The sequence below is a fragment of the Hibiscus syriacus genome, unplaced genomic scaffold (assembly GCF_006381635.1).
Source record: "Hibiscus syriacus cultivar Baekdansim isolate YM2019G1 unplaced genomic scaffold, ASM638163v2 tig00111410_pilon, whole genome shotgun sequence".
NCBI lineage: Eukaryota > Viridiplantae > Streptophyta > Magnoliopsida > Malvales > Malvaceae > Hibiscus > Hibiscus syriacus.
Window position 1 is genome coordinate 66,886 of NW_024063087.1, and position 24,375 is coordinate 91,260.

At 34.0% G+C, this 24,375-nt stretch overlaps 1 pseudogene; it reads left to right on the forward strand.

Moving 5' to 3' along the window:
* On the forward strand, positions 1–24,375 carry LOC120162924 (annotated as a pseudogene).

A 24,375-nucleotide genomic window follows, 5' to 3' on the forward strand; every position in this document is an offset into this window, starting at 1 on the left:
ATGAGAGAATGTGGGAATAAGGAAGAGATGAGGGAAAAGGCTGAGAGAGTGATTAGATTAGTAACCCTAATCAAAATTAGGTTTTTTATAGGTTATTTAGGGAAAATTTCGTTTAGACCCTCAAACTCTTGCCGTGTATTTTAATTTTAGCCACCATAACCTTAGGGTAAAACTATTATTTGGTTCCTCCATCTTTAGCGCAACTTTGCAGAATGGTCACTGATTTTTTCCTGTTTTGTTATTTATTTGAATTTGTGGGACTTGATGTGTTATGTTTCCTTCTTGTCTAGTCATTGGTAATTAGAGGGTTAAAAAGGGGAAAACTTCATCTCGGTCCCTCAACTTTGTCGTGTTTTTACATATTAATCCCTAGCTTCCTTGATTTCGTGACTTACTTTGAATATTCAAGCACTAACCATGCTATTTCCCCTTTTTATGTTTTAAGTGTTCACTTTTAGGGTATTCTCGCTCATACCCCGAATCATTGCCTTGTTTTCTAGTTTTGGTCATTTGTATTGTTTTTAGTTAATTCGAATGTATTGTCCTTCTTTAGTGTTTTCTCATTTTTTGTTAATATTAGTAATTACCATGTGTAAAAAAAGGGGGGAATTGTGCGATAGTCCTTCTAATGTAGGTGTGTTTTGTAATCTAGTCCCTTATTTAAATGTTTATGTTTAAATTTTGATCTTTGATTTGTTTTTTTATACTATTTAGTCACATATTTATTCATTTAATTTAATTTTTGTAATCCTGTATTTGGACTTGACATATTTATATTATTGTACTTAGACCCCTTTAATATATTTAATACATACACACACAATATATTTCAGTTCATACCTATGTATTTTGCTTTTATTTAAAATATTATGTATACATATTACTTGCTATTATTTATCCTTTACTATTTATTATTTATAATTTTTTGTTTGCATATTTAGTGTCAAGTATATTTTGGTAGATTCAATCATAAATATCTTTAAGATATCATTTCGTGAGGAGAGTTCATGTAAACGCACATTGACTGACAAGGAGAGTATTTTCAAGAATTATTCGTGTGAAATAGTATCATTTTTGTACACAAATGATTATCTTTTATTTTATTTTATTATTTTTTTAAAATATATAATCTAAGAAAAAACATGGTAATGATCTTTTGTATGGAGAATCCATAAAAACGCGCCTTAACTAATAAGGAGTGTTTTTTAGGATTGTTCGTACGAAATAATGTCATTTTCAAAAAAACATTAGGATCACAATTTAAATGTATATTCAAATTTATAAATTTCAATATTTAGATGACGTATAATCGCTTAGGTACCAATTTTGGGAGCTGTGAGGTGCTAATACTTCCCTACGTGTAATCTACTCCCGGATTCAATTTTTTGGTACGCATACCGTAAATTTATTGTTTTAATTAAAATTAATATTTTTTATTAAAATGATAAATATGTTTTCGGGTGCCCAATAACACCCTAATAAAAAATTAGTGTCAACTCTTCGAACCATGTTTTAGGTTGATTTTTAGCAATCTGCTGAACATATGCTTCTCACTGATATGACTCATATGGAAAATAAAGGAAAAACCATTGAATTTGAGGAGCCTAGTGGATTATTTTTCTGATTGCTGATAAAATTCCAGCGCATAACTGTCACAAAATCTTTAAAATTTTAGGGGGGGGGGGGGGGGTCGGGGAAGTAAATCTAAGTAGCCACAGTATGGTATTGCTTCATTTTAGTACATAAATGAAGCCATTTTATATGATGCATAGGTAAAACATTATAAACTATAAGCCAAAATCGAAGGGATAAGCAAATGCATTCAAGAATGGATTTGGTTAAACAATGTGTCATTTGTTAACAATGCATTTGTTAAACAATGTGAAACTGTTATTATCCTTTTTAATAGGAAAATTTTCCTGAGTTCCGCTTTGGTCAAAATTAATTTGCTGTTGATGTTTCTTTTGTTCAGTAAATAAACAAACACACGGGGTTGAAGGGGAGGAAAGAGCAGGGATATGATACCATAAACTTACTGTCTTACAGAAAGGCAACCATTAACTTTTGAAAACTACTTACGCGTTGAGCTCCTTGCATACTGTTTTATGTTCCTAGTTTGTAGCAAAGAGAAAAGACATTTATTTTTTTCAAGTTATTTTTGTATAAAAGCAGAAAAGATCTTTCAAATTGAACTTACGTAAATATGAGACTTTTGTGTGATTTTAGGTTCTAATTGCTCATTAAATTGTATACTAACCATTTTGATTATATAGATTCTCGAGTGGCTTCGAGCGCAAAGCTGGTGGGACTTCAGTGAAATGGACTTCCTGATGCTCTTAACAGCATACGGGAAACTAGGGGACTTCAATAAGGCTGAGAAAGTTTTAAGCTTTATGAATAAAAAGGGTTATGTACCGAGTATTGTATCACATACTGCTCTCATGGAGGCATATGGGAAGGGAGGTAGATAAAATAATGCCGAAGTTAAATTTAGGAGAATGCAATCTTCAGGTCCTGAACCTTCTGCTGTGACATATCAAATAATACTTAAAATACTTGTTGAGGTAGTCTGATTCCTCAAAACCTTGTTCTATCTTTTATCATTTTTTCTTTCTTCACAATGTTAACATATAAGATCAATTAGATGAACATCCACGAAATGCTATTGGAAATGAGACCTTTTGATTTCCGGAAGAGAAGCAGCCTATATTAACTACGGCATATTTCGAATTGTTTGACTTGTTTTCTTTATCTTGCTTTTATCTGAGTATGTCTTTCAATATCTTATTAGGGTAACAAATTTAAGGAAGCCGAGGAAGATTTTGAGGCACTCTTGGATAAGGAAAAATTTCTTTTGAAGCCTGACCAAAAAATGTTTCACATGATGATTTTTATGCATAAAAAGGCTGGGAGTTATGAGAAGGCCCGTAAACTATTTATTCTGATGGCCGAACGCGGAATTAAGCAATCCACAGTTACTTACAATTGTCTTATGTCATTTGAAACTAATTACAAGGACGTTTCCAAGATATATGATCAGGTGCAATTTTTAGACCTTGTCTGATCTACTTTTCATGTTTTTGCTTTATAGCATGTGGATGTTGTTATACTTTCTTAAAAGAAACTTTTAATTGGAACACATAAGTTGCTCCGAATTATCTTCAGCTCACTGTTCAAAGAGGAATTATGAAAAGATTCTCGAATTTCTCATTTTCGTCCAATATATTGTTTGCTAAATCATTCTGTTCCTTTTTTTTACATCCACAGAAATAATGGTTTTGTGTATTATTTAACTGATTCTAATGTCATAAAGCATCTCCATTTCTATTCTCTATATCTTCCTGCTTTGTTCACCATGTCCTTGAGTACATGGAAGAGTTTTTGAGCAGTGGTCTTAGTTGAGGTCCTTGAGCATAGAATATAAATCTTATTATGATCATCTTGACTGATAAGTAGTGTTTAATCATCAGTCCTATGGAAACATTTCCTTGTATGAAAGTGGTCTTATCCCACATCTGTTAAGTATTGGGTTTCCTGATGTCTTATATTAAGTTGGGCCCTTCATATATTGCAAATTGGTTTTAGGTTGGATGTTTAGCATGGCATCACATCCTAGGTTCTAGTATGTTTATCTTCTTGTCTAACCCGGAGTGTGTGCGAACTGCAGTTGAGGGGGGTCTTGTCTAAAGAGGTTCTGTTTTCTTCTTGTTGTTGTCTAACTGAATCACACGTGAACAATTGAATTTTGCAATAAAATATTAGTTTAAGCTAAAATCTTTGGAGTCATTTGTCATCTCTCCCTATCCAGTATGAAGTCCTTAACCAAGATCGTCAGATTGTCTTTGGTGGTTTTGTTTGTTTGAGGTAAGAAAACTCCTATGTGCATCATATCTTATCGGGTCTGTATTAGATTACTACAATTTCCTTTAGGGTCTAGTTGGTAAAATTCTTATCAGCATATTGTGGTCTTGGAATATGACAGATACAAGAAATCCACTTGGGACTTATGTGAATTTGTTCTAATGGATAATTCTATAAATAACACACATTTTAGGGGTTTGAATTGTGGAATAAGGTGTCTAGGGCGGCAGTCAAGGTTGAATACTTTTTGAGGAAGAAATCGATGATGTAATACTTATAGGAGGAAATATATTGGGGTTGAGTGTGGCTTGCTAGGATAGAGATGGATGTTAGTCTGTTACATTAAGGTATATTAGTGGAATAATTAGATCTGGTTTTGCAATTAGTAATTAGATTAACTATTCAAATTAAAAACCATTGCAATTAGTAATTGGATTTTAAATATTCAATATTATTTCAAGTTAATACATGAAAAATTAGGTTGTTTAATCCTTCTGGTGAAGTCGGTAAATTTTGCTTCCTTTCTGAAAATGTTGTCAACAGATAATCGTATCATCTTATACATTGTATAACTTGTGTATTACATGCACTGCTTTTTTTGAAAGTGGTACCTGTTCCTTTTATTTATTTATTTGTTGATTTGACAGTCATGTATTTGTGTATTGATGTATAAAAAAGCCTAGCCCTTTCAAAGCGCTTCTCTGTGCAATGACATTTCTATACAAAATATGAAGAACAAGATGTGTTTGGTTTGCCTCACATCTATTATGAAATATGAAAGCATGATGAAATGCATCTTTATGTGAAGGGAAAAAAGAAACTCATTTCTTCAGTATTGCATGGGTTTTCGTGCATTAACAAGAGGCTTGCAAGCAAATACAATCAAACCAGTTTCTGATTTTTGAGTTTCTTGCTGTTTCTATCCCAATCTTCCATTGATTATAATCATGTAACGATTCGTAGTAACTGTATTTTAGATGCAAAGAGCTGGTCTCCGCCCTGACGTGGTGAGTTATGCTTTGCTTATTAATGCATATGGAAAAGCTAGGAGGGAAGAGGAAGCTTTGGCTGTTTTTGAGGAGATGTTGGATGCTGGAATCAGGTAAGTTCAACTTGTATATCCAATCCAAAGTCACTGTGATTAAGAAACTAATGCAGTTAGTTAAGCAGCTAGAGTGACTTAAAATATAGAACAGAAAGTAAATTCGGCAAAGGCGTACTTTTTTTTTTGGCATCTGACATATAGATCATGTCAGAACTGTTTGGTCGATTAATAGATGACCATAACTCATATACTTAACACTTCATTAGAGGGTTTAAGATCTAAGTTCAACTCCCCTCTACACCTTGTACCCAAAATACATTCACTAATTGACTGCCAAGTTTGCGGCTAGCCATTTGACAGCTATATGTATTCATTCTGCCAAAGTTGATGCTATCCAATTCTTGTGAGAAATTGAGAGAATGAAAAAGGAAGAAACTGAGAAAAGAAAAAGAAATTTTCTAATTAAATTTTTCGTTGAAAAAACAGAAAACACGTGTTTTTATAGGCTAGGAGTTACAAGTTAGAGTCCTACTAGGTTTCTTTTCTTCCTAACTTTTATCTCCTAAATCTTATCTTTTCTCTTAAGATGCTTAATCTTAATCATACAATATAAATAAATTATAAATAAATTAAACTTTATCTCCTAAAATAAATTAAACTTCTATGTGAAATAAAATTCTTAATTTTTGGCACATTTCTACACTCCCCGTCAAGCTGGGGTATGTATGTTATACAAACCCAGCTTGGACTTAAATCCATCAAAGTTAGAGCTTGGAAGGGCTTTAGTAAGAATGTTCGCAAGCTACATTTGAATAGGAATGTAGCTCAGTTCAACACTCATATTGTTGACTTTCTCTGAAATAAATTGTCTGTCAATCTCTACATGCTTTGTTTTGTCATGAACATGATTTTTGGCAATTCTTATGGCTGATTGATTGTCACTTTTTACCATGAAATAATCCTTGGAACCAACTTTTATTTCTTTTAATAGTCTCTGAATTTATATTGCTTAACAAATTCCTGAGACAAGAGCTCGAAATTCAGCCTCTGCACTCCGTCTTGAAGCTGCTTTTTGTTTCTCCATGTAACAAGATTACTCCAAACTATGGAGCAATAGCCTCTTGTAGATCTTTTTTTGGTTACCTCTCCAGCTCAACTTGCATCAGTATATACTTCTACCTCACGATTTTCATCCTTTTAAATAGTAAATCATGACCTGGTGTCATCATTAGGTATCTTAGGATTCGATTTACAACTTTTAGATGCTCTTCTCGTGGATCATTCATATGATGACTAACAATATTCACTGAAAATGTGATATTTGGTCTTGTGTGTGAAAGATAGATTAGTTTGCCCACTAATCTTTGATACCGCTCTTTGTCAACTAATCCTCTTTCATTGTTCTTTAATTTTAGGTTAAGACTAATGGGAGTTTCTGCTGGTTCGCATCCAAGCATTTCAGTCTCAGTTAACAAGTCCAGGATATACTTTCTTTGAGAGATCACAATTCCTACGTTAGATCGAGCGACCTTCATCCCTAAGAAGTATATGAGAGCACCAAGGTCTTTGAATTCAAAGTCAATAACAAGTTGAGATTTTAGCTTGATGCTTTCTTTTGTATCATCTCTTGTTATGATAACATCATCAACGTAGACAATAAGAATGATCTTCTTCCATTTAATGGGGTTTTCATGAACAAGGTGTGATCTGCTTGACACTAACCGTGTCCATAAGTGACCACTTTTTTGGTAAACCTATTAAAGCATGCACAAGGAGTTGTTTCAAACTATATAATGATTTCTTCAGGTTGCACACTTTGTAGCCGTTAGCATGACTTTCTAGGCCTGGAGGTATCTCCACATAAATTTTTTCTTCAAGATCTGCATTTAAAAATGCATTCTTGATGTCTAATTGATATAAAAGTTACTCTTCATTTACTTCCAATGACAATAGTACTTTAACAGTTGAGAGACTAGGTTGTGGGTTGAATTTGTGAAACACACTAAGATTCTCTGTCATGTGATCTGAAGCTCTAGAATCTAAAATCCAAGATTTCAAATTACTATTTTCTGTCATACATGCAAAAGAAAGAGTACCTTATTGTACCAGCATGCTCAGATGTTGTTCATTGGAGATATGGATGATTGTGTTGGTGGGATGATTGTCAGAGCCTGAACTGACCTCCGACAATGATATAGGTGGATTTTTAATGATTTTCTAGGTTTGATACCGTAATCTGATACCATGTGAGAAATTGAGTGAATAAGAAAAAAAAGGAAGAAATTGATAGAAGAAAAAGAAATTTTCTGATCAAAATTCGCATTGGAAAAACAAAAAACACAGTGTTTTTATAGGCTATATGGATTACAAGTTAAGAGTCCTACGAGGTTTCTTTTATTCTTAACTTTTATCTCCTAAGAAACTTAATCCTACTGATAGAACATAAATGAATTATAAAAAAAATTAAACTTTATATCCTAAAAGTTAAGTTTCTTTATTTTCGGTACCTTTATACAATTCTGTCTCCTTTTCAGGCCTACCCATAAGTCTTATAATATTTTGCTTGATGCATTTGCAATTTCGGGAATGGTGGAGCAAGCTAGGACTGTTTTCAAAAGCATGAGAACAGACAGGTAAAGTGTTATAATAATTGAAAGTCAAGCAACTGTAACGACTTTTCATAATGAATGGTTTCTGTTGTTATGTTTGGGTATCTTATTTTAGTTCATTCCATTAAAGCTCAATGTCTTTTACTCCAATAGAAAAGGAAGTTGCTTTTAGATGTGAGCCTAGCATTAGGAATGAAATTATATCATATTTCTAAATTGACATAATCCAAATCACCCGTGCCATCTGAGTCTTCAAATTCAATGAGACCTAATATGTTGTAGTAAATGATGTTATCTGCTCATGCATACAGTGGTTCTGCCTTGGAAAGCTGTTCATGAAAATCCTTGGTTTTTGTGAGTTTTAAATCACTTTAAATTCGATCAACAACTAGTTGGTCTAGAGGTTCGAATCCTGATGTTTGTTAATAGAGTAAACTGAGTTAGAATGGTTGCTCCCATAATGGATATCAGTGATTAATTAAAAAAACACTATAAATTCGATTGGGATTTGTTCTTGAATTCATCCGAAATCAGTTTAATCCATGTTGCTTGGGAAATGATCACGTGCGACAGCCTTAATATACGGCTAAATTATTTAAATAATAAAACCGGTAAAGTATTACCGAAAATATTATTATTTCTATCATTTTTGTTACTTTTCTACCGGTTTTGTTATTATTGGACACTTTACCGGAAATGTTAAAAAACATTGATGTTTTAGGTAGAAATAATAATGTTTTAGTTAATTTTTTACCGATTTTGTTATTTAAATAATAACAAAACTGGTAACGTCTTTTTTAGTTGTATATTAATGGTTCCGCATTGTAGAAATTCCCCATGTTGCTTTGAGTTCTGTCCAGGGCAATTAATAATACATGCTTTCTGTAGACACTTATTTTCGTCTGTGTCTTTATTATATAGCATAGTATATATAATATGGGTTTTTTTGAAAACATATAATATGTAGTTTTGGAAACTCATTTTTAAAAACATATAATATATATTTTTTAAAACGGTTGTGAAAACATATAATATATAGTTTTTAAAACGGTTTTGAAAACATATAGTATATGGGTTTTAAAATAATTTTGAAAACATATAGTATATGGTTTCTAAAATAATTTAAAAAAATATAGTATATAGTTTTTAAAATAATTTAAAAATGTATAATATAATTTTTAAAATAATTTTGAAATGTATAGTATATGATTTAAAAAAAAAAATTGAAAACGTATAATATGGTTTTTGAAAATATATATAATATTTTTTGAAAATCTATTACATAGTTTTTGGAAATATAATATAGTTATTATTATTATTATTTATATTATTATTATTATTATTATTACTATTATTATTATTATTTTAGATTTATTTAGGTTATACTTATTTATTCATTTAGTTAATTTTATTTCTTAATAGGTCTAAGTCTAACAGTCCAAGAGGCCCAACAAGGAGCCCAACCGGGTGGGCAAGCCTGACCCAGCAAACCGACTAGATGAGCCCAACAAAGCTAGGGTTTCAACACCAAGCACCAGCGCAATATAGCAGCTGTTGGATCTGCAACCAATCCAACGGCCAAATCTCAACTCAAAGGAATCGACCGAGATTTTCGGTTGCACACTGACGAAGTAGCCAACGCCAACTCGAAAAACCGGCCATGCAAAAGAATCTCGGCTAAATCGGGACTAAACCATCCCATTTAGTCGGTCAACAACAACCTCCAATAACCCAAGTAAAGGAAAAACGACCTCGAAATAACCAAAAACAACCCCGATGGGGGACTTTATAAATACATGCATCAGAGCGAAAAAGAAAACAGCCAAGAAAAATAACCAAAGAGCACCAAAAATCGCATCAAAACATACGAAATTCGAGTCAAACCATTCGAAATATAAAAACAGAAACCAAAATCTCATCGGAGAAGAAGAACCAACACAAAAGAGAAAGCTCTTCACTGTCGGAAAAAGCTAAAGGTCGTCGGGATCTCAAAAGTCATCAAACAAAAGGTAAAAAAATACATTTTCGGGGGAATATCCACACTATTTGGGCTATTCTTAGGTGTTTGGCTCTCAGTTTTGGCTTTGGGGTGACAAAGGGAAGCTTTTGGGTAGGTTTTAAGGTTCTGGCCACCGTGAGACGGTGGCCAGCGGGGCAGAGCAGTGGCAATTTTGGCCACGGGGGTGGCCAGCCATTGGCTGGTTGAGAGGAAATTTGAGAGGGGTGGGGGGAGAGTTTTTGAAATAAATGAAAATTGAGGGATTTTTAGGTTTTAAGGGCTATTTATAGGGGGACCGGGTTGTAAATACAAGAAAGTTTAATTATTTTCGTAGTCCCTGCACATTTGAAGTGTAATTCATTTTAGTCACTTGTTATAAATTGACCCTTGAATCTTGAATTATTTCGAGTTAATATTTGTTTATATTTTGCAAATTAACTCCCTAATTTTTTTATTGCAGCTCATTTTTAGCATCAATTTAATCCATAGATTTCAATTTGCTCTAATTTGATCCTTTAAATTTTTATTTATTTATTTATTTTTAATTTTAACATGTTCTTCATTTACTTTATTTTTAAACTTTTTTTTACTTTTTTATTTCTCTTTTAACATTTTTTATATTTTATATTTTTTTAGAATTTAATATTTATTTTGTTTTGTTTTGTTTTGTTTTGTTTTTATTTTTTATTTTATCATTTTTTACTTTATTATTCTTTTTTTAATTTTTTCATTTTCTTAATCTAACTTTTTTTTCTCTTTGGTTTACTTAATATTTATTTATTTTTATTTTACAATCTAACATTTTTTGTAACTTTTTAGGGGCAATCTTAATCGATCAAAGGTAAGTGATTCGGATCGAATTTTAAATTTTAATTTGACTTTTAATTTTTGCCATTAAGAAAACCGAGAAATTAAATTGGTATCGAAAGGGTAGTGTAGGGGAGCTAATCATTACCTGACTGTAAACGACTCCCGAATTCGATTCAATTATGGTAAAAATGCAGATCAGATAAAACGGTAAATTAAGGTATCTGATCAACAAAATTTTAAATAATCGGTGGCGACTCCATCACATCGAAATTAAGTTGGAACCTGATTTCAGGCCCACCCGAGGGACGGTTACAATAACTTGGCGACTCCGCTAGGGACAGGTAAGTGAGCCAAACCAAAATTAATTTTTGGTTGTCTTCTTAAGCAAAAATTATAAGTTTAAATTTTAATTTATTTATTTGATCTTTATTATTTATCTTTGAATATTTTTTTCATATAAATAGTTTTACTGATGTTTTTCCAATGATTTCAACTTTTTAAAAATTCATCTCAGGCTCTATACCCAAGCTCCAAACCCTTTTATAAGTGGAGGTGAAAGTGACGCCTTCATGGGAATTTATTCTTTATATATGCCTAGCAAGTAACTTTTGGGATTCATATACCTTATGTCTTCGTGTGAATTTATTCTTCGTACAGACATAAGGGAATGCGTCCTCTCGAGTTTAACTTGGTCCACATAAGCTTGTAATGGTCTTAGGACTGAGGGTCTGGAAAGCCCAAGGGGGCACCAGCAAGGAGAACTCGGGTATCTTTTTTTAACCTAAACCGGGAGACTGCAAGGAATTAGAGCCCACCCCGAAACCCATTTCAAAACCTAGGATGCTTGAGTTACTTCATGTTTTATTTTCTGTTCAAAGCATGCGAACTAGAAAATATGCGGTTAGGACTTGCTCAAAAATTAACATGCGGAATAGAAATTATGTCTGGGTAAGAATAAAAGCATGTGGGGTAGGAATTTTTACTTTCATTATTATTTTTATTATTGTTTTTTATCTTACTAACTTGTTTCCCTTTCATTTTCTTTTGTTTTTCGTTATTTTATCATTTGCATCATTTAAAAGAGGTGATTGATCCACAAAAAGTGTTCGTTAAACATATATAATCGACATTAATAGAAAAAAGGGTTGTAATACAAGAGGTGAAAAATGTAGAGGTCCGACTATGGTTAGAGAAGACTTAGAATGAAAATGGAGACAGTCTACAAGACAACTATGTGTAAGATCTGGTCAGTTATGCTTCTGTCAGCCTTAAGCAGAACGATGTTCAAGATTTGCGGAGCATTTGGGACAGCTGGAAAAACGAACAGAAATAGAAATTCTATCAGCGGTATGGTGATATCGTACTTCTACTCTATGTCAAGATAGATGAACCACTAATTCAAGCCTTAGTGCAATTCTAGAATCTGGGGTACAACTGTTTTACATTTAATCAAGAAGACATGGTGCCCACAATCGAAGAGTATTATACTTTACTACATTATTAAGAAATCAAAATAGACCGGGTCTACACCAAGCACATCAAAAGTCAACCTTTCAAGAATGTGTTGACAAAGGTTGCAGGGGTAGATGAAAAATGGGTAACTGGCCGAATTCAACACAAGGGTAAAGAAGAGGGAATTGCCTGGACCCATATCAAGCAATTAATGAAGAATCATCCAGATGAATGGAAGGTGATTGAACTTTTTGCACTAGGTATCTATAGCTCGGTTATCTTTCCAAAAACTTTGGGATACATCGAGGTGGATGTGGTAGAACTATTCGAACAACTGCCTAAGCGAGTAAACCCTTTACCATCAATCTTAGCTGAAATTTTTCGTTCACTCAACCATTGCAGAAAGACTACGAGAGGAAGATTTATAGGGTGCACACAGCTTCTTCAGGTCTGGATCCATAGTCACTTCTAGAAGACTGACGGGATTTATTACCGTAGATTCAACACCACTTACTCTCCTCTGGGGGAATTCCTCACACTAAAATAGCAAAGAAGGCATCCCAAAAGAAAAATGGGTAAAGGTATTCACGCACCTTCAAGATAAGGACATTGTTTGTGGAGCCCCTTGGTTAACCCATAGTGAAATCCTTTATCGATGTGAAGACTAAGAAATCATAACGTTACTTGGATTATAGGGAGGAGTCAGATATTCTCCAATTTTGAAACTTCGACAATATGGGGCACGCCAGTTTGTCCCAACTACACATAATATTTGGATCAGAATTTGCATACCATGAGAACAACTACAATAATAATGTCAAAGATATAGTTGAGTCATGGAAGAAGATATTTCGTATGGATGGCGTGGGTGTTAAAGACATGCTTACTCCAAATTATTTGGAATGACCGAAGTTAAGAAGAAATGACACCATTCCTGTACCAAATCATGAAGATACTCGGACCATGGAAGGGTATCTTAAATTAGTTCCCTCTAAACTGGAGATAAAAAGAAAGAATTCAAAGCTAAAATGGAAGAGCTTAAACAAAGGCTAAGGGAACTTGAGGATGAAATATTCCAATGGAAGTTAGATGTCGATACTCAGAAGGATTGGGAAGACAAATTAGAAAAAGAACATAAGAAAGTTTACTTTGAGCTGGAAGATTTGAGAAAGGGGTATCAGGAGCAAGTCCATAACAATTCCAGTCTAAAAAGATCTTTTGAATACTAGAAAGGTGAAGCTAGCAGCCTGAAAAGGAAGTTCGAAGGACAAGATGAAAAAGAGACACTGAAAGAACAACTAAAGACTTCCTAAAGACGTTTGTTAGAAAGCCAACACCAGAACAAATGGTTGAAGACTAAGGTAGTTGATCTGGAGAGGTCTCTTCAAAGACATCAAGAACAAGATGGCAAAATCATAGCTAAGTTAGAGGTCATTGTAGACAAGTTTAAGAAACAAGCAAGTGAGCTTCAGATAGTTCCATTTGATGGAGGATTTCAATGGTGTTTTCGTTGGGAGCAAGCTCAGAAAAGGGTGAAAGCCATATATATGGTCATTTTAGGCTTCTTAAAACAAGTACAGAAAGCAGCACATCAATTGCACGGTTTGGCAAGAGAAGATGGAGTAGTCTGACAAGGTATTCAGCCGGTGTCAGATGAAGGAAGAAGACTTGTCAACCTATTAGAAGTCGTTTTGGGTTTAGAGGACTTAGTCAGAATGTACATTTGAGATGTTTTTAGTCTCTTAAGAAATAACATTTTTGTCCCAATAAAGATTATTTATAATAACAAACGCATTTTCTGGATCAATACCTCGAAAATTACATACATCATGCATTTTTACATACTTTGCATTTGTTTTTTTTTCTCTTCATTTCTTTACATTCACATTAATTACAGAAAATGTCTTATTAAAAAAAGAAGAAACACTGGACATACCACCCCAAGCATTGGACATCTCATCCTCATAATACTCGTTCAAAAAAGAAAAAATGGAAGCAAAGATTGCTTAACTCGAAGAGAACATGCTGAGGTTACAAAGGGAGCTGGAAGAAAAAATAAGTCAGAATAATCAAAGTACTCTGGAATTGATCACTAAAAGTTAAGAGCCTTTGGTTGATCAAATCATTGTAAGGTTGTCTGGCCTAAATCAAATGAATGTTCCTGGGGCAGAGGCATCTGAGAGAATGGTTGTACCACCTACTCCATAGTTGATTATATCAATCGGAATCTTACCAGGACATCAAGGGGATTCATCTACCGCGAAAGCACAAGCCGTTGTAACAAACCCTCAAAATAATCCAGATTATTACCATATTCTGGAGTGTGATGAGGAAGTCAAAGCAAAGATGGTAGAAACAACCATTAAGTAAGGAAAGACAAAAATATATACTTCAAGTAGAAAACCTCCCACGAAGAAGAGAGAATGAGACATCAACAAAATCAATGCTTTCAGCACCAGCAAAAACGTTACGATCTCTAAATCAAAACCAGCTGCAATTGTACCGTCGAGTACTTCTAGACAAGATTCGAGGGAACCAATGAGAGAAAGAGGAAAAGAGCATTTTGATCATATTCCCATTACATATAAGGAGCTTTATCAATAGTTTTTTGATGCACATGTGGTGTCACCATATCCAGAGAAACCTCTAAAGCCCCCATACCCTAGGTGGTATAATGAAAATGCACACTGTGAATATCATGGCAGTGTTTCGGGGCATGATATTGAAAATTACCTCGCCTTTAAGAGGATTGTCCAAATAATGCGCAACAAGAATTGGATTCATTTCAATAATTCAGAATCACCCAACGTTGCATAGAACCCTCTATCTAATCACCAAGAGAATGGGGGGAAATACAATCAACAAAGAGAAGGGTAAGAAGTTCAAAACCAAAGTTTCCGAAGTGAAGTCACCTCTGGCTTGAGTATGGAGGCAAATGATAAATGCGGAGTTATTGCGCCGCATCTTAGCACATCAGATTGCAAAGGTGGCAGTCATTGTTGTTATCACAATGAGTATGAACATGAAGTGCAAGAATATGTCAAATTTAGAGCCTTGATCCAGTTAATGATGGATAGAAAAGAGCTGGAATTTTATGATGAAAGCGAGGACACTCCTGAAATGGATGTTTGTGCAACTGGAGATGGGTCTGAAAAGTGAATATCACAACCAAGGAATGAGGTATCTTGGGATGAGACAAGAGGAGGTCATCACTATTACCACATAGTTGTGTTACCTATGAAATGATGTCTTGTTTGAATTTATCTTTTATATGCTTGAACTTTTTTTCTTTTTGAAAAAAATGGCATTTCTTTGAATAATAGAGAATTGTTTGAAATTTAGTGAATATCAAGTATAATGAAATGCACATTTTGAGAAATGAGGTTATAGCCTTTTGACATATGTCGAGATCAAATTCCTTTTAAAAAAATCCATATCTTTTACTTAAAAAATGTTTTCTCACGCGTACAAATATGGAAGTAGACAAGATGGGGCATATCTGATGCATGACATTGTAATACCAGTTAGTTTACATGTTTATTAGGGACGTTCCGTGACGATATACAATTTTCACAAATGGAATGATGGAATAAACAAATTTGGTTTAGATCAGTTGCTTAGGAATTGAGCTCTAAAAATGAAATTTTCTGATTTCCACTGACACTTAAACTATAACATATTCCTCCTGATAAACTTAGGAAATCTCGAAAATCGAAGAATTAATGTGATATTAATGAACAATAATTTTAATAATGCTGGGGGGCACTCCACTGAAAGTTGTATGATGTTAATTTTCGGAGGTAATGTCTGAAGCAACTATGGTTGTAATGTCCAAGCATTATGAAGTGAGTTTCGTTTGAGTTTGTCAAGTCGAAGACTTTCTGACACTTGAATCCTTTAACTAAGGGTATTCTGCTAAAGTAATGGGCAATGTTAAGTTCCCTAACTTTATGCATACGAGTACATTCAGATCATGACACTAGTCCCTATGTGTCGAGATGAATCTCCCGACAAAATCTAAATCGAGGACATCAAGTTTAACAAATTATAATTTAAAGAAAGGCGATAAGGCCTGACATAAACGTAGATTTGAAATTAAATTTTGATGAATGATGGACTAAGAGAGTCAAGAAACATCTGTCATAGCTGACTACACAAAAGCACTCAGAGGTTTTGTTTTTAGATCGATATTTCGACTCTATCTCTGCTTAAGGAGTCTGCGAAAATTAAATAAATAGAAGATTCCTGAGAACTAAAATAGAAATGCCCTCTAAAGGGCTTTACAGTGGAATTCATCAGTTGCGCTATTTTGTTTACATCCTATTTGAAAATAATGAAAATCAAAACCAAATCGCATTGCCTTCTCATATCACCCATGGATCTTGACACTTATCAAAGGGATATAAATTTTGAAAACAACTTGTGTGATTCGTTTATTTGATATTCAGTGAACTGATACTTTGCTTCAATTTCTCTGACATTATTTTTATATCAAACCTTTTAAAAAGGGAGATATATCTCAGACAATACATAGTTTCTCGAAAAATCAGTTGAAGGACCCGAAATGATGTGGGGTATCTCCAGGTTTCCAATCTCTTCTCTTTTCACCACTCATGCCTCCTGATGTGGTTCCTATCAAAATAGAGCTTGACGTACGAAGAAGGTAGTTTTATAATTCATGGCCAGACGTGATCAAAGGGACAAAAGATAACCCTTCTAACCAATCACTTTAAAGTGAGTATAAGTAATACAGATGGTTGCTTCATCCAACATAGTGTCTCTCTTTACTATGAAGATGATCATCCAGTAAGGTGCAAGAGACCTACAACAATGAGTTGGCCGAAAAGAGTTTAGCATGTGATGATGATAAATTCATTCATTATCGGGTCCATCCTGAAGCATGAGTTTACTGTTGTACATGAGGATTTCATATTAAAGAGAAACAATAGGAATACAAGCCCTGATGATAATGACAACCCAAATGAGCGTGAAAAGAAGAAAGCGAGATGCTTATAACTCAACGACATTTAGAGTAAAAATAAGATTTGTTGCCAAGATTCCAATATAAGAAATTCAAAGTACTCTGCGAAGCTGAGAACTCACAAGAAGCACTGAGGGTATTTGATATAATTCCAAGGCAGCTCGCCTTCTTGTTCGCCAGTCTTTTTCCATGAAAGTTATAATAATTTTACAAATACTAGAGGATGCAATATTGGCTGTAGAGGTTGTTGTTTGAGCTTCCAAGCCATGTAAGGAAGCCTTTCACTAAGTATTGGCGTATCAACCACGATGTTGATTCAATTAGTTCCAGCAATTGATCGTCAACCGAAATGCAAAAGAGTCTTACTCCCTCGAGTAAACAAAGGATAAAAGAAAACTTAAGAATCTTTAGATTAAAATTGATCCATAAAATCAAGAGTGCAAGATCAACAGATTGAGAAAACAAATGAGCAAATGTCAGATATTTTCCATGAAGCCGTCAGTTCTGGGGCATGATTGATTTCGAGGACAATATTAGCAGACAAAGAATGAGACTCCATCCAAGAAATAAAACAAGAATTAATTAATTTTGCGTACATCTTAGACATACCTAAGAGCATCACATTTTATCATTTTCTGCATACATAATTTTTACAGCTTTAGAGTCAAGTTTCAACCTCACGACGAAGGATACTCGATATAAAAATGCCTTTAAAAAAATCAATGGTGGTTGCTTAACTGGGCGGTGAGGAGCTATACCTCAACCAACTTGACCTATAAAAAGATCGAAAGATCTTAGAATCAACTTCAAATTGGGTTCGAGAGCCAATTTAGATTGGTTCGAGAGCTAATTCAGAATGGATTCAATTTAGCTTAACTCTACGACGAGTGACTAGCTTCTAGTAAACGTTTTCAAGCCATATTTCAACTCCACAACTGATGATATTTGGCTGACAAACTACCTCACTTGGCTTTCTCGCAAAGAGTAGTCGCTCAAAGAACATCTCACATGGCTTTCTCATTAAGGAGAGTCATCCAAAGATCATCTCACCTTATTCAGACTCGCAAAGGGGAACCACCTGAAGAGCATACCATTTGGATTTCCCGTGAAGTGGAGTCATCTGAAGAATAAAGATCGACTTAAACCATGAAGGGAGTCGTCTTACCTGACTTTCCCACGAAGGGAACTCATCTAAATAATTATGATCGGCTTAGACCCGCGAAGGGGAGCTATCATTCACTTAAAGGAACCGTTCACAGCATAGCTCAAGGCGAGAAGAGTTATCTGTCAATGAAAACTTTTGAGTTCGATTCCATTGAGCTCGATGGCATATTAACCGCATGATAGCAGTAACGAACTACTTTAAGATTGAATTTTAAACCGATGTCTTTAAGCTAAGAAGAATACCTAGGTTGGTTGCCATTTAGCAACAATGAGCTACCTCCCAGCCTAATTTAGAGCATAGCTCAAGGCGATAAGGGTTATCTATCAACGAAAACCTTCGAGTTCGATTCCATTCAGCTCAAGGGCATATCAACCGTAGGGTAGCAACGAGGAACTACTTTCCAGTCAAATTTTCAAACCGAGTTCTTTAAACCAAGAAGAAGACCAAGGTTGACTATGATTTGGTAACAAGAAGCCACTTTCCAGTTCAGATTTCGAAACAGATTTCAACTTCATAGCGAATGATATCATGCTCGAAACATCCAAGATCGATTCAACTTCAGAACGAAGAAGTCACTCGTTATTCAACTCAACAACAGGGAGCCATGATTTATTAGAATTTTCAAGTTGAATTTAACTCCGCAACGGAAGATATTTGATAAAAGAGTCGACTGCAACATTGAGTCGAATTTCAAACCCAGAGATCGACAGTAGGCTTGCTTGCAAGTCTTGAAGGAAAATTTGTGTCCCTTTGTCTTTGCCCAATTTCTTGTTACACTATAAATGTGCAAAGATGGGCAGTTGTAGACACTTATTTACGTCCGGGGTCTTTATTATATAGCATAGTATATATAATATGGTTTTTTTAAAACATATAATATGTAGTTTTGGAAACTTATTTTTAAAAGCATATAATATACAGTTTTTTAAAACGATTTCGAAAACATATAATATATAATTTTTAAAATGGTTCTGAAAACATATAGTATATAGTTTTTAAAATAATTTTGAAAACATATAGTATATAGTTTCTAAAATAATTTTAAAAACATATAATATATAGTTTTTAAAATAATTTTGAAAACATATAATATAGTTTTTAAAATAATTTTGAAACGTATAGTATATGGTTTTAAAAAATATTTTGAAAACGTATAATATGGTTTTGAAAATGGTTTTTGAAAATATATATAATATTTTTTGAAAATATATTACACAGTTTTTGAAAATATAATATAGTTTTTATAATTATTATTATTTATATTATTATTATTTTAGATTTGTTTAGGTTATATTTATTTATTTATTTAGTTAATTTTATTTCTTAATTGCTCCAAGTCCAACAGTCAGAGAGGCCTAGTAAGTCGCCCAATCGGGTGAGCAAGCCTCACCCAGCAAACCGACCCGGTGAGCCAAACAAAGATAGGGTTTTAACACCAAGCACTAACGCCGCAAGATAGCAGCCGTTGGATCTATAACCAATCCAACGGCCAAATCCCAACTCAAAGCAATCAACTGTACACCGATGAAGCAGCCAATGCCAAGCCGAAAAATCGACCATGCAAAAGAATCCCAACTAAATTGGGACTGAACCATCCCATTTAGTCGGTCTGCCGCAATCTCCAACAACCCGAGAAAATCGGGGATGGGGAAAACAACCCTGATGGGAGACTCTATAAATACCTAAATCATAGAGAAAAAGAAAACAACCAAGAAAAATAACCCAAGAGCATCGAAAATCGTAGCAAAGCATACGAAAAGCAAGCCAAAACATTCGAAATATAAAAACAAAAACCAAAATCTCGTCAAAGAAGAAGAACCAACACAAAGGAGAAAGCTCTTCACTGCCGGGGAAAGCTAAAGGTCGTCGGGATCTCAAAAGTCATCAAACAAAAGGTAAAAAAAATACGTCTTCGAGGGTAGATCTACACTTTTTGGGCTATTCTTAGGTGTTTTGGCTCTCGGTTTTGGCTTTGGGGTGATGAGGGGAAGCTTTTGGGTAGGTTTTAGGGTTTTAACCACCATGGGACAGTGGTCGACGAGCGGAGCAGCGACAGTTTTGGCCACCAGGGGTGGCCGGCCATTGGCTGGTTGAGAGGATATTTGAAAGGGATGGGGGAGAGTTTTCGAGAGAAATGAAAATGAGGGATTTTTGGGTTTTAAGGGTTATTTATAGGGGGTTAAGTTATAAATACAAGAAAGTTTAATTATTTTTGCAGTTCCTGCACTTTCAAAGTGTAATTCATTTTAGTCACATGTTATAAATTAGCCATTGAATTATTTTGATTTAATCATTGTTTATATTTTTTATATTTTGCAAATTAACCCCTAATTTTTGTTTTTTTCTTGCAGCTCATTTTTAGCATCAATTTGATCCATAGATTTAAATTTGCGCTAATTTGATCCTTTAAATTTTTATTTATTTATTTATTATAAATTTTCATTTTAACATGTTCTTCATTTACTTTATTTTTATTTTAAACCTTTTTTTCTTTTTCTTTTAATATTTTTTATATTTTATATTTTTATGTCTTTTAGAATTTAATATTTTCTTTATTTTATTTTTATTTTTATTTTATTTTTTCTTTTAACATTTTTACTTTATTATTCTTTTTTTATTATTCTTCTTTTTTCATTTTCTTAATCTAACTTTTTTTCTCTTTGGTTTACTTAATATTTATTTATTTATTTTTATTTTACAATCTAACATTTTTTTGACTTTTTAGGGGCAATCTTAATTAATCAAAGGTAAGTGATTCGGATCAAATTTTGAATTTTAATTTGACTTTTAATTTTCGCCATTAAGACAACTGAGAAATTAAATTGGTACCAAAAGTGCAGTGCAGGGGTGCTAATCCTTTCACAATTGTAATCGACTCCCGAAGCTGATTCAATTCTGGTAAAAATGAAGATCAGGTAAAATGGTAAATTAAGGTATCCGATCAACCTAATTTTAAATGACCGGTGACGACTCCATCACATCAAAATTAAGTCGGAACCCGATTTCAGGTCCACCCAAGGAACGGTTACAACACTTTCTTTTTCTTATCTCCACTGCTTTAGTTTGTCTTCCTTTTGATGCCCACTTTATTTATTTTTTCACCTTAATTCTAGCAAAAGGAATTCCCATCATATTTAGTACTTCTATTTTCATCGAAAATTAGAGAAATATCCCATATTTTTTAATCTGATAGACTTTCTAACGAATGCCATTTTCGCTCCTGATTGTTTACTATGATCACTGAGTTTAGATTGTTTACTCATGGCATTATCCTTTCAAAGCAATAACATGTACGATTGATTCAGTGCCAAAGCATTGAACTTTTTCTTTGTTCTTCCAAGCAGATATACCCCTGATATTTGTTCTTATACAACCATGCTATCAGCTTATGTCAATGCATCTGATATGGAGAGTGCTGAAAATTTCTTCACAATAGTGAAACAAGATGGTCTTCGACCCAATATTGTCACATATGGGACGCTGATGAAAGGGTATGCCATGGTAAACAATCTTGAAAAGATGATGTGGACGTATGAAGAAATGCGATTAAGCGGTATCAAAGCTAATCAAACCATCTTCACGACTCTCATGGATGCATATGGGAAGAATAAGGATTTCAGTAGTGCTGTCGTTTGATATAAAGAAATGGGATCTTATGGTGTTCCACCGGACCAGAAAGCAAGAAACATCCTTTTGTCGTAGTCACCCGTTTTTGTCCGGGTCTTAAAAAATTATTATTATTATTATTATTATTTTGATTACACCATTTTGCAGGCCTCGCCGAAGCCCATTACAAAGGACCCGAACTGGCCCAACTCAAACCCAAACCCAGATTACATCAGTACCAAGATCAGACCCGGTTCTAGGCCCAACACTCAACCCGACCCAGAGGAGACCCAAACCGGCCCAAGATAGCAACCCAAACAAATTAGGGTTTTGCTCTAACATTAGCAGTCGTCGCCGACTCTTCAGCTCTCATCGGCGCGTGAGGCTTCACCGTCCATCACTTCAGCCATGTGAGCCGCCGCCAAACATCCCACCACTCGATGTTGTCATCAACAGTGACTGATTTATGCACCAAATCATATCAACAGTGAAGAAATAGACAACAAATCAGAAAAAAATAGAAACATGTCCAACGGGACCATAAAACATAAGGATAGAGGATTTGGGGAGAGAACAGATAAGCATTCGAAGGGGGAGAACAAAAAAAAGAGTTTTTCAAAGAGAAAAAAAAACTAACAGCAAGAAAGAGAGAAAAACGATTCGAGCAAAGAAAAATGAAATTCGAACCAAAAGAAATCAGAGAGAAGAAAAAAGAAAAAAGAAAACAAAGAAGAGAGAGGTTGCCTTTTTGGTACCCCACCATCGCACGGTCGTTGGAGCCGAAGAAACTGAAGAGTTTTTTCTTGGATCTACAACGTTTGGGCCATTTTCAGGCCAAACGAGGCCCATATTCTTATTTAGAGCCAAAAGGTGCTTCGGGTGGCGTCTTCTTTTCTCTCCTCTGGCGCCGACGGATGGCGATTACCGTCGATCAACGACGACTGACGCGGAGGAGTTCCACCGATTTCTGGGAACTCTGGAGTTACGTTTGAAGCTCTCCAAAGCTTTCTCTCTATTCTCTCTCTTTCAAAAACGAGGAAAAGAAGTAAAACGAAGAATGAGGGTCGGTTGGGATCGATTTTAAGCATATATATAGGACGTCAAACAGTGTCGTTTAGATAGGGATCAGGAGTGCAATTTCAACGTGTGGGTAAACTCCACTTAGGGTCCTTCTGATTTTATACCTTATTATTTTAGTCACTAATGAAACTTTTATTTCCTTTTATTTTGAGCCCTTATTTTGTTTATGTTATAATTTCATCTTCATTTGACTTTAAATGCTTTTATGTTTATATTTAAGCTTGGGTCCTTGTATTTTAGTTTATCTATATTTAAGAAGTACATGTTTATATTAATTTATTTTAGTCACCTTTTTTTCTGTTATTGCATTTTTGTTAAGTTTCTATTAGTGTTTGACTTTGGCAATGATATTTGTAATGGTTTCGTTTTAGTCAATGATTTCATGTGTTGTATGATTTTTGTTGATGTTCAAATTTGACCCTAAGGTTTATGAATCTGTTGTTTTGGTCACCTCTTTGGTATGAATGCATTTTGGTATAATTATGGTTTGTCTTTTCATATTTTCTTGTTTACTTTATTTTAGTCCTTATTATTACTTATAGGTTATTTTTGTTTTCAACCTCTATTGTTTGATATTTTCGATTGAGATTCTGGTTTGTGTTGTAATCATAGTTCGATCCTTTAAATTTCAGTTACACTTATTCTAGTTCCCCATGTATGAATATATTTTACATTATATATATTATATTAAATAAATATTATCCATGATTGTTGTATAAATATATGTGATTATATTTTTTAATATTTATTTCCCTCATGTTTCTTTATCTATTGTATATTATTCGAATAGAGCACCAATTTGTAGAACAGGCGTGGAAAGCATTACTTGATCGAAGTAATGTGATCTGATACGACGTTCGAATGAAATGAGAACTTGAAATAAATCTAGCTTATTTTACTAATTAAATATTTTTTTATGATTCAATGCGTTTTATGTAGCAATTTATTTTGTTGTATGTAAATGTCGATTTTCAATTTATATCCGATTCACGAGGAGGGAATATTCTTTTACGGATAAGAAATATGCGAGATAGCTTTTCCGATGGAGGATTGCTAATCTCGAGATTTCTTTTCAAGTTAAAGAATTTTCTCTAATTAATCAATTCGAAGCAAATTAATTGAACTTCAATAAGGGATCATACTTTAAATATTGATTCGAATTTCATTTTCCACCATTATGACAACGTGTAACGATCAAGTACCGATCTTTGGGCGTTGTGGGGGTGCTTATCATTCCTCATGCGTAATCGACTCTCGGACCCGTAAAATTGAGTCTTTGGTAAATGTAGACCAATTTTTGTCTTACAAAATGATTTTTCTTAAAATTGTTTTAAAAGAAGTTTTTAGGTATTCGACTTACCTAGCTCAAAGGTCGATGGCGACTCCTATCCAATTTAATTCAAATAAATCCAAAATCACTAATTTTTCAAAATAAAGTCATAACTGTTTTTTAAAATAATATTTAATTGTTTTATAAAAAATGGTTGTGACACTTTTGTCTTCGACAAAAACTGTGGATGAACAAAATGAGGCAAATCAACTTGTAGGACGTATGGAGACTAAGGTGAACGGGTTTTCCAGGTTTCTTGATGAAGAAGATTACATCGATGATATAGACGAGGCCATATAACAGGAAAAAGGGGGTCAATCATAGTTTTTTGAAGTGGTGATTGTCATCAAGAAAAGGAAGCAATTTATACATGCTGGGATACTTTCTGCTATGTAAAAAGCCTGGAATTTTGACTCCTGGTATGGTTCCTCAGCCAT